This window comes from Sarcophilus harrisii, chromosome 1, assembly GCF_902635505.1.
Source record: "Sarcophilus harrisii chromosome 1, mSarHar1.11, whole genome shotgun sequence".
NCBI classification, from domain to species: domain Eukaryota; kingdom Metazoa; phylum Chordata; class Mammalia; order Dasyuromorphia; family Dasyuridae; genus Sarcophilus; species Sarcophilus harrisii.
This window is the reverse complement of record NC_045426.1, coordinates 609,683,311-609,693,099: the sequence shown is the minus strand read 5'-3', so window position 1 is coordinate 609,693,099 and position 9,789 is coordinate 609,683,311.

Genomic DNA, 9,789 nt, shown 5'->3' with positions numbered 1-9,789 from the left:
TCCCCTTGGGTGAGATCAGATACTCTCTCTATCTCTGTTGAGTTGAGTTATTTGGCTCCCAGTGGGAGAACTCCTTCACTCTGTATTGTCTGGTATATATTCTCTTCTATTTTCTCTGATTTCTATTCTGTTGTAGACTTGGGTAAATGGATTTCTTTGCTGATTATTATGTGTGTTCACCATAGAACTGATACATGGAAGGAAAGGAATGAAGCCTTGGATACAAAGCTTCGTTAATAATCAAAGATCAGAAGTTTAGCTTGAATATGAACTACTGTATCCTTTAGACTAATGATATTTAAGATATATTTCTAGCTTGGTATCCCTAGTCTCTGAAGAGAACAAAGTTGCCTGATTTCTGGTCCCAACTTCTTTGCTTCTTCTGCTGATAGCAAATAAAATCTTTTTTCGAGAAGAAGAATAAAGGGAAAGGAAGTTAGAGATGTATATTTTGCTTCTATTTAAGCTATGTAATGACATCTTCATGTTTCATGTTAGGGGCAGTCTTACTATAATACACTAAATAGTAGTAGTGTTCATTGTCTTTGGTTGCTACTCAGTCTGTGACCCAATTCCACGGGATTAAGTTTATGGCTAAGCCGTGGCCATGGCATAAAATAGAAGTGGTGGAATGTTTAAGCCCAGATGAGCCCTCCTCCACTCACAGCTCCTACTTCACCAGAAGCCATATAATCTATAATTTTAAAAGATGGATAATATAAATTCACCCTCTCATTTTATATGGTATGTCTGCAAGGTCACAAAGAACCACTAAATATCAAACCACTAAATATCACTAGAACACAATTTCCTAATTTTTAATTCCTAATTAACTATATTCTATATACTATACCTTATTGCTTTTTCACTCTTCTCTAGAAAAGGTAGGTAAATTGTCAAAAGTTACACTGATAGTCAGTAGCAGAGTTAAGATTTGAACTCACTTCCTCTGACCCCAAATTTAGTACTTTTTCCTCTGCACGATGCTGCCTTCATTCAATATTCTTGATGATATAATTATTAAATGCAAAGCACTGTGCTAGATCCTAAAGAGGGTTGGGTGGAGTGCTGTGCCAAAGGGGATCTTTTTCTAACTATGATGTCTTACTATTCATTTAGGCACTGGAAACAGCATTCCTTCTTAATCCTCATGAGTTGTCCTGGGGTTGTGGAATAGGATTTATCCTGGAATGGTTAGAGAGGATTGGGTATGGGGGCCACTTCCTGGCCTCTCCTTGAATTGGTGGTGTACTTGTCTAGACCAGAGAACCAAGGCACTTATCAGGGTTTCCAGAATGCCTAGTAATTATCATTTTCTGCTTTCTCTCAGTCTCTATCTTTGGATCTGTGGTAAATGAATAGCCATTTATTAAAAGCTGAGATGTTTTTTGCTTGTCATGGAGACATGGAACTTTAGAGTTGGAAGAAATATTTGACTCATTCCCAATCATTTTATGGATGAGATAATGCAGATGATCTGACTTGTCTATGCTCACACAACTATTAAGGGTACATCTGGGACTAGAACTGATTATTTCATGATTGTTAGAAAAGAAGGGAGAAAACAAGCATTTATTAAGCATTTACTAGGTGCTAGGCTCTGTCCTAAGCACTTTACAAATATGACATTTAATTTTTGAGATATCCCTGGGAGGCAGGTACTATTATTATCCCCATTTTATAGCTGAGGAAACTGAGGCATAGAGAGGTTCAGTGACTTAGAACTACATAGTTAGTCCGAGGCTGGATTTGAACCTGGGTCTTTACTCCAGTTCTACTGTTCTATCCATTGTGTGGATAGGTGTAGTTGTAACTAAGGTTTTCTTTATATTGAGCTAAAATTAGCTTCTCTGTAATTTCCATGTGAGATGCTAGTCAGGCTTTCTGAGATTAAGAACAAAACTATTTTCTTTTCTACATGGAGCACCTCTAAAAGAGGACTTCAGGACAACTGTCATATCCTGCCCTCTAGGACTTCTCTTCTCTTGGCTAACTATTCCTAGTTCCTTTCACTGCTCCTCATATACATAGTCCCATTAGCTCTGCAGTTCTGTCACTGTATAAGTTCTCCAAACTTCTAGAAAATGAAGGGATCATGATTAGTCTTTTATATTTTATTGGTCCCTTATTGAGGAGATTACTTCATAAAATTCTCCAAATAAACTCTCTAACCTTAATTAATTGGCCTTGGAATTAGTTGAAAAAGAAGAACACACTCAATCCTTTATTTGTTCAACAAATGCTTCTAAACACCCTCCTCCCTTCCTTCCTTTCTTCCTTCCTTCCTTCCTTCCTTCCTTCCTTCCTTCCTTCCTTCCTTCCTTCCTTCCTTCCTTCCTTCCTTCCTTCCTTCCTTCCTTCTCTCCTTCTTTCTTTCCTTCCATCCTTCTTCATCTCTTTCCCTCTTTCATCTCCCTCCCTCCATCCCTTTCTCTTTTTTCTTTCCTTCCTTGCTCCCTTTTTTCTTCACTTCTTCTTTCTCCTCTTCCTTCTTCTTCTCCTCTTCTCTCTCTCTTTCTCCTCCTTCCCTTTCTCCCTCCCCCCTCTCTCTTTCTCTCCCCTCCCCCCATTTAGAAAGAGCTAGAAATTCAAAAGAACAAAAAGCATTGTTTTTTCCTCTAGGAGAATTTCCTAGACACAGCTGCAGTGGATAGAATGCTGGGCCTGGAGTCAGGAAGACTCACCCTTCTGAGTTCAAATCTGGATTCAGACACTTATTAGCTTTGTGACCCTGGGCAAGCCATTTCACCCTGTTTGCATGGATTTCCTGGCAAACTATTTTAATTATCAAGAAAACTCAAAATATGGTCCCAAAGATTTGGGCATGACTAAAAAATGACAACAATAAAAACAACATTGGGGATGGGGCTAGGGAAGGTTAAAAATTGGGGAAACCAGGAAGAGTCTTGTATAAGAGATGATATTTAAGTTGAACTTGTTGGATGCCATTAGTTCTAAGGTAAAGGTGAGAAAGGAGTTTCCCTTAAGGTTTAGACCTGTGTTCAGAACTTTCTCACTCATCTTTGTCTCTCTGTGCCAGTATTGACAACCTGCACAAAACTAATTTTCTCATATCTCTGTCTCTAGATCATGGACACTTAACTTTGGTTTTCCTGTGACAGGGTCCCCAGGGTGGGAGTAGATTCTGCATTGTTTTTTGTTTTTTTGTTTTTTTTACTGATGTCATCTAAATTCCCTTCTGTTTAATTCAGAGTTGAGTGGTGCCAGTTCTTAATCTTGTCATCCAGTCAAGGGCATTACAGTATCTGTGCAACAATTGCAGCTTTCCTCTGGCATTTTGTAGCTGAACCTGTGCCAGCACTCCCTGTGAATCACTAGGAAACCATTCCCAGTGCCCAGAACATTAAGTTAAGAAGGAGAGCGATCTCCATAGTAACCACATAGGGTAGGTCAGACTGGTGACATTCCAGATTGACTACCAGTGGTTCTCAGCCTGAATTATTGAGATAGTGAATTTTACTGCTTTGGTTGTTTTTGGCTCCTTGTCCTTATACTGTCTGGCTCCTGGGGTTGGGAGGGAAGAGAGGGACGAGTTAATCCTGCAAAAAGGAGAATACTCATGGGGTGATTCTAATGCACATTCTCTCTGGTTTGACAGAGAGCTTGAAAGTGGTCTATGGAGCTCTCCAAGGTGGCTTCAGAGTGATGGGATAGTGCATTACTTGTAAGAAAAGTACTGAGGGCAGAGTAGGCAGAGCTGAGAAGTCAAATTGCACATTTGTAGATACATCTGAAAATCTTCTTGTATGTCAAAAGTTTTAGACTGAAATTAAAAATGCATCGTGTCCTGATGTAGTACCACCCCCCACTCCCAGCTCCTTCTGCCTCCACTCTTTTCTTCTGTCAATCCATCCTAAATTATACTGCCAGAATAATCTTACTTAATGGATGGAGCTGGCCATGTCACTCTTTTGCTTAAAAATTTTTAGGTGCTTTCTGTTGTCTATTAGGCAAAGATCAATTATTTTGCCAGATCTAAGGCCTTTCATAATTTAGCACTAGATTTCTCTTCTATCTCAGTATCATATTATTTCCATGCACTCTGTATTCCAATCAAATGGATTTCTTCTCTGTCTCCCAAAACTCACTATGCAATTCCCTGCCTATTGTTCTCACCACTGGGCCATCTGCTTGGATTTTTCTTTCTATCTCTTTTCCTGATTTTCTAGCTGTTTTTTAAAGCCCAACTCACATCAAATCAACAAGCATTATTAGAAGCTATGTTTCCTTGGCATATGCCATGGTTATATCTTTTATAGAGGAGCTAGCTTCTCTAAAAAAGCTTTCCTGATTATCTGTCAGAAAATCAAAAGGAAATAGGACTGACAGAGAAATCAGGGGCCATCTAGGTGAAATTTAAACATAGATCCTCTTACTCTAAAGCCAGTGCTCATTCCTCATGCCATATTGTCTGTAACTACTTTAGTCTTTGGACCTTACAAAGCATTGTTTTGCAAACCTCTTAATATGTTTGTCATGCAATATAATTGTGCATTTGTTTCATTCTTCTTCTTTATGGTAAACTACTTTAGAACAGAAGTCATGCCTTATCTAAACTTGATATCACCTCTAGCACCTAGCACAGTACTTTTGACACTGTCAATCACAAGAGTTTATGGAAAATTATGTCAAAATTTAGTTGCCCACTCTGATGGAATCTTATTGTTCTCTGGGAAATGATGAGCAGGATGCTCTCAGGAAAAAAAAAAAAACACCTGGAAATCCTCTATAAATAAAGTGAAATATACTGTACACAAAGTAATAGTAATGTTCTGGGATGACCAGCTATAAATAACTTTGCTATTCTCAATAATACAATCATTCACAACAACTCTGAAGGATTTATTGTTGTGATATGGGAGCCACCTGCCAGTGGCTGCTGGAGGTTTAACTCAGACCTGTAGAATGGATCTCTTCATGTGAGAGGATGATGATGATACAAGGAGACTGAAAGGCAGTTGTGTTCTCTCACCTGTTGGGGAGAGGTTGCAAATGGAACAATTTAGTATGATTTACAGCTATTTTGATGACTGTCTCACCTGGACACTTTCCCATAACCACTCTGCTGGTCACCACCTCTTCCATGAGTTCTTCCTGCATATCCTCCTCTGGATTCCTATTGCTGCTGCTGTTGATATTGCTCCTTTGACATGGATACTTTTATTTCACATTGTTGTGATATTTCTTTTCCATTATTTTCTTCACTAGTTCTTAAAAGTAATAAAGCAGAATCCACACCTCTTGTTGGTCTTGTTGTCAATGGGGAGCTCTATAATTTATGATGAAAAATCCTATCGATACCCAGAGAAGGAACCAATCAAGTCTAAATACAGACTGAAGCATTCTCTCTCTCTCTCTGTCTCTCTCCCTGTCTCTGTCTCTTTCTCTCTCCCTCTTTCTGTTTCTCTGTCTCTGTATCTGTCTCTCTCTCTCTAACTTAATTTTTCTTGAGAGTTTTTATTTTCATTGGGGTGGGAGACCTATGTTTTCTTTCACATGTGGTTTCTAAATCGTGGGTGGGGATAAGGGGGAGAGACCCTAGAACTCAAAAATTTTGAAAACAAATATAAAAAATATTGTTTTGAATGTAACGGGGGCAAAAATTAATTAAATAAATTTAAAAAATTTTTCAAAAAAGTACATCAGTATTGTATGTCAATTTTATGATGGCATGCTTGCCTGGTACTGGACAATGTTCTTGCACTTTCCCAGTCACCATTGGAGTGAAACAAAGCTGTGTGCTTGTTCCCATGCTTTTTAATTTCATGTTTTCAGCCATGTCGTCAAATGCCTTTATATGAGTATGAAAATGGCAATAAGGTCAGCTATCGCATTTAGAGTAAGTTCTTCAAGTTGAAAAGGCTATAAGCCAAAACTAAAGTTGAGGGAGTTTTGTTATATGTTTTTATTTGCTGATGATTGTGCACTCAATGCAGCTTCCAAAGCTGAGATGTAATAAAATATGGATTGATTCTCTCTATTGCTTGTGTTAATTTTGGCTTAATAATTAATACCAAGAAAACACAGGTACTTCATCAGCCAGTACCACATTATTTACATGTGGAACCATCAGTTGCAATAAATGTAGACATTTTGAATACTAGGGACAAATTAATTTACCTTGGCAGTATACTTTCCAGAGATGTCCACATTGGTAATAATGTTGACATATGCACTGTCAGAGCTAGCTCAGTGTTTAGGAGACTGTGAAGGAAAGTGTGAGAGAGAAGAAATATTAGGCTGACTACTATAGAGCTACGGTGCTAACCTCATTGATGGATGCCTGTGAAACCTGGACAGTATACCAGCACTATGCTAGGAAACAGTATCACTTCCATTTGAATTGTCTTAGAAAGATTCTGAAGATCACCTGGCAGGACAAGATACCAAACACTGAGGTCCTTTCTTGAACCAAACTGCCAACCATTCAAACTCTATTGCAGAGAGTGCAACTCTGTTGGGCTAGCCACATTGTTTGGCTTGCCAGATGTGTACTTGCCAAAAAGACTATTTTATGAAGAATTCACACAAGGCAAGGCTCATATGGTTGTTAGAAAAATCAATACAAGGACACTCTCAAGGTCTCTTTTAAGAACTTTTTTGTTTAAAATTAATTTAATTTCTTTTAAAAAATAAATATATTATGCACTGAGCACTCTCTTCATTTTATTTTTTAATAATACCTTTTTATTTTCAAAATAGATGCAAAGATAATTTTCAACATTCATTTTTTAAAAATTAAAGCTTTTCATTTTTCAAAACATAGGAGTGGACAATTCTTCAACATTAGCCCTTGAAAAGCCTTGTGTTCCAATTTCCTCCTTCCCCCACCACTTCCCTCATGCTCTCCCCTAGATGGCAAGTAGTCTAATATATGTTAAACATGGTAGAAATATACGTTAAATCTAATATATCAGCATTCACTCTTGCAAGATCTTGTGTTCCAAATTTTTTCCCTCCCTTCTCCTTACCTTCTCCCCTAGACATCAAGTAATCCAATATAGGTTAAACATGTGCAAGTCCCTTTTAAGAAGTTCAGAACTGATCGCGCATAACATGGGAGACATTGGCATAGGACTGCCCACATGGTGTGCTCTCTTCAAGGTGCTATGGGCAAAACAGAGTTGAACTGATTCAAAAGAAACAAGAGATGTGCAAATTAGAGCATCCACTCCAGATGTTTATATGGACTATATGTGGTAAAACATTCCAAGCTCATATTTGTTTGATCAGTCATAGCTAGATATATTTTAACTGACTCTAACAGAATGATATCATTTTGGTTCTTTTTAAGAATGGAGGATAACGTCTCACCAAGGCCACATGTGGTAAGTGCATAAACAATGTGATCTGAATGAAATCAAGGAAGTGATGAAACCTGGTAATAGGGTTAAACTTAGGTTTTCCTGATCCCAAACCCAATATTCCATCCATTGTATAACATAGCTGCTTCCAAGGGAGAAGGAATTAGATTCATTCCATTTCTCATCTGAAGAGAGTCCAAACTGTAAACTATAAACCTAAGGAACTACAAGCAAAAGCAAAATAGACCTAATTGAAAGAGATAATCAGGAAAACTATATTTTGCTAAAAGGTACCACAGATCCCAGCTTCTTAAATTGTGATTCATGATCCAATGTAGGGCCTTGTAACTGAATATGGGGGGGGGGGTCATAAAATTTATGATTTATTATCATTAAATGTTTAATTTGTAAATCTATTATATATATGTATATATATACTAGGTGTCATGTAAAAATTTCTCGGGCAAAAAGGGCTGTGAGTGGAAAAACTTTAAGAAACCTTGACATAGACAATGAAGTAATATAAAAAAATTATAGCAAGTTTCTCTGATAGTGGCCTTCTTTCTCAAATGTAAAAAGAATTGAGTCAAATTTATAAAAATAAGACCCATTCTCAAATTGATAAATGTTCAAAGGATATGAGCAATTTTCTGAAGAAAAAATCAAAGTTATCTATACTCATATAGAAAAATGCCCTAAATCAATAATGATTAGAGAAAAGCAAATTTAAACAAATCTAAGGTACCACATCATTCCTATCAGATATGACAGATTCTAGAGAAGATGAGGGACTATAAGTACACTAATGAACTGTTGGTAACAGTGAATTGGTTCAGACTTTCTGGAGAACAATCTGGAATTATGCTCAAAGGACTTATAAAATCATGCATACTCTTTGATTCAGTAATACTATTACTACTAGATCTGTATCTCAGAGAGATTAAAAAAAAGGGGGAACCTGTATGTACAAAATTATTTATAATAGTCCTTTTTATAGTGGCATAAATTGGAAATTGAGGGGAAGCTCATCAATTGGGGAATGGCTCAACAAATTATGGCATATGATTGTGATGAAGTAGTATTATGTTAAAAGAAATGATGAGGAAAGTGATTTCAGAAAACATGGCAAAACCTAAAAGAAATGATGCAAAGTGAAGTAAGAAGAACAGGGTGATTATTGTGTATAGTAGTGGCAATATTATAATGATGATCAATTGTGAAAACTTGGTACTTGGATCAATATAATGATCTGAGACAATTCCAAACAATTCATGATGAAAAAACTGCTGTCAGCTTTCAGAGAGAAAACTGATAAACTTTTGAGTGTAATTTGAAGTATAATTATTTTCTCACAAAATGTTTTTCCTTTGTTTTGTCGTATAGCTAATATGGAAATATGTTTTATATGATTTCATATGGATAATTGATAACATAGTTGTTCTTTTCTCAGTGGGAGGGAGGGAGAGAATCTGGGACTCTAAATTAAAAAAATTATTAAAATAAATAATAGTAAGACAAAAAAAGAAAAGAAAAAGATGCAAGTAGATTCTTTTCTCTTTTCTTTGATCATCTTTGTGAAGCAAACTTAGTAGGAGAATTGCTGGGTCAAAGGGGATGGGAAGTTTTATAACCTTTTGGGCACAGTTCCAAATTGTTCACTAGAATGGTTGAACCAATTCATAGCTTCACCAACAGGTACACATTGACTCTTAATCAACAACAACAATATGAAGTTAATTCCCCAACTAGATATAATTTATTGGTGAATGGAGGGAATGAAAAATAATGAAGGGGGAGGTACCTATGTATTTGAATACTAGAAGTGAAATGCACCTCAGAAATAGGGATATTCTATAATCAATATATTTATTGTTACCTTGAATTTTTGTACAAGATCAAGGTACCCTTTTATTCACACATATGAAGCCCTAGAAATGAGCTATACACAAATCATATTTAGATATTTCTTAGAGTGGACTCTCATAGAAAAAAATTGAGTCAAAGAATGAAGAGTTTTGATATCAGCCTCTAATATGGAAGTTAGTTTGTCTAAGACCATAGCTTGGGCATTAGTTAAATTGGTGATGCTTTATATTTTTCAGTTACATATCATACACATTATTTGATATGATCTTTGTGACCATATTATAAGATAGGTAAAGCAAGGCATGATGAGCTATATTTTATAAATTCAATTTAACAAGCATATATTAAACACATGTATAAACTATGGGAAATGCAATTAATTAATGTCCTTTCTACTTGGAGTATATAAGATCCTCTATTTGGGGTTCAAAATGCTTCTTGACATGTCACACTCCTATTTTTCCATTCTTCTTTCACCTTATTCTCTCCACAGACTCACCAATGTGCTGACACTGGTCTCCTTTCCATTCCTTGTATAAAATACATCCTCAGCCTGGATATTTCTAGTGGCTGCTCCTCTTGACTGGGATGCTTTCCC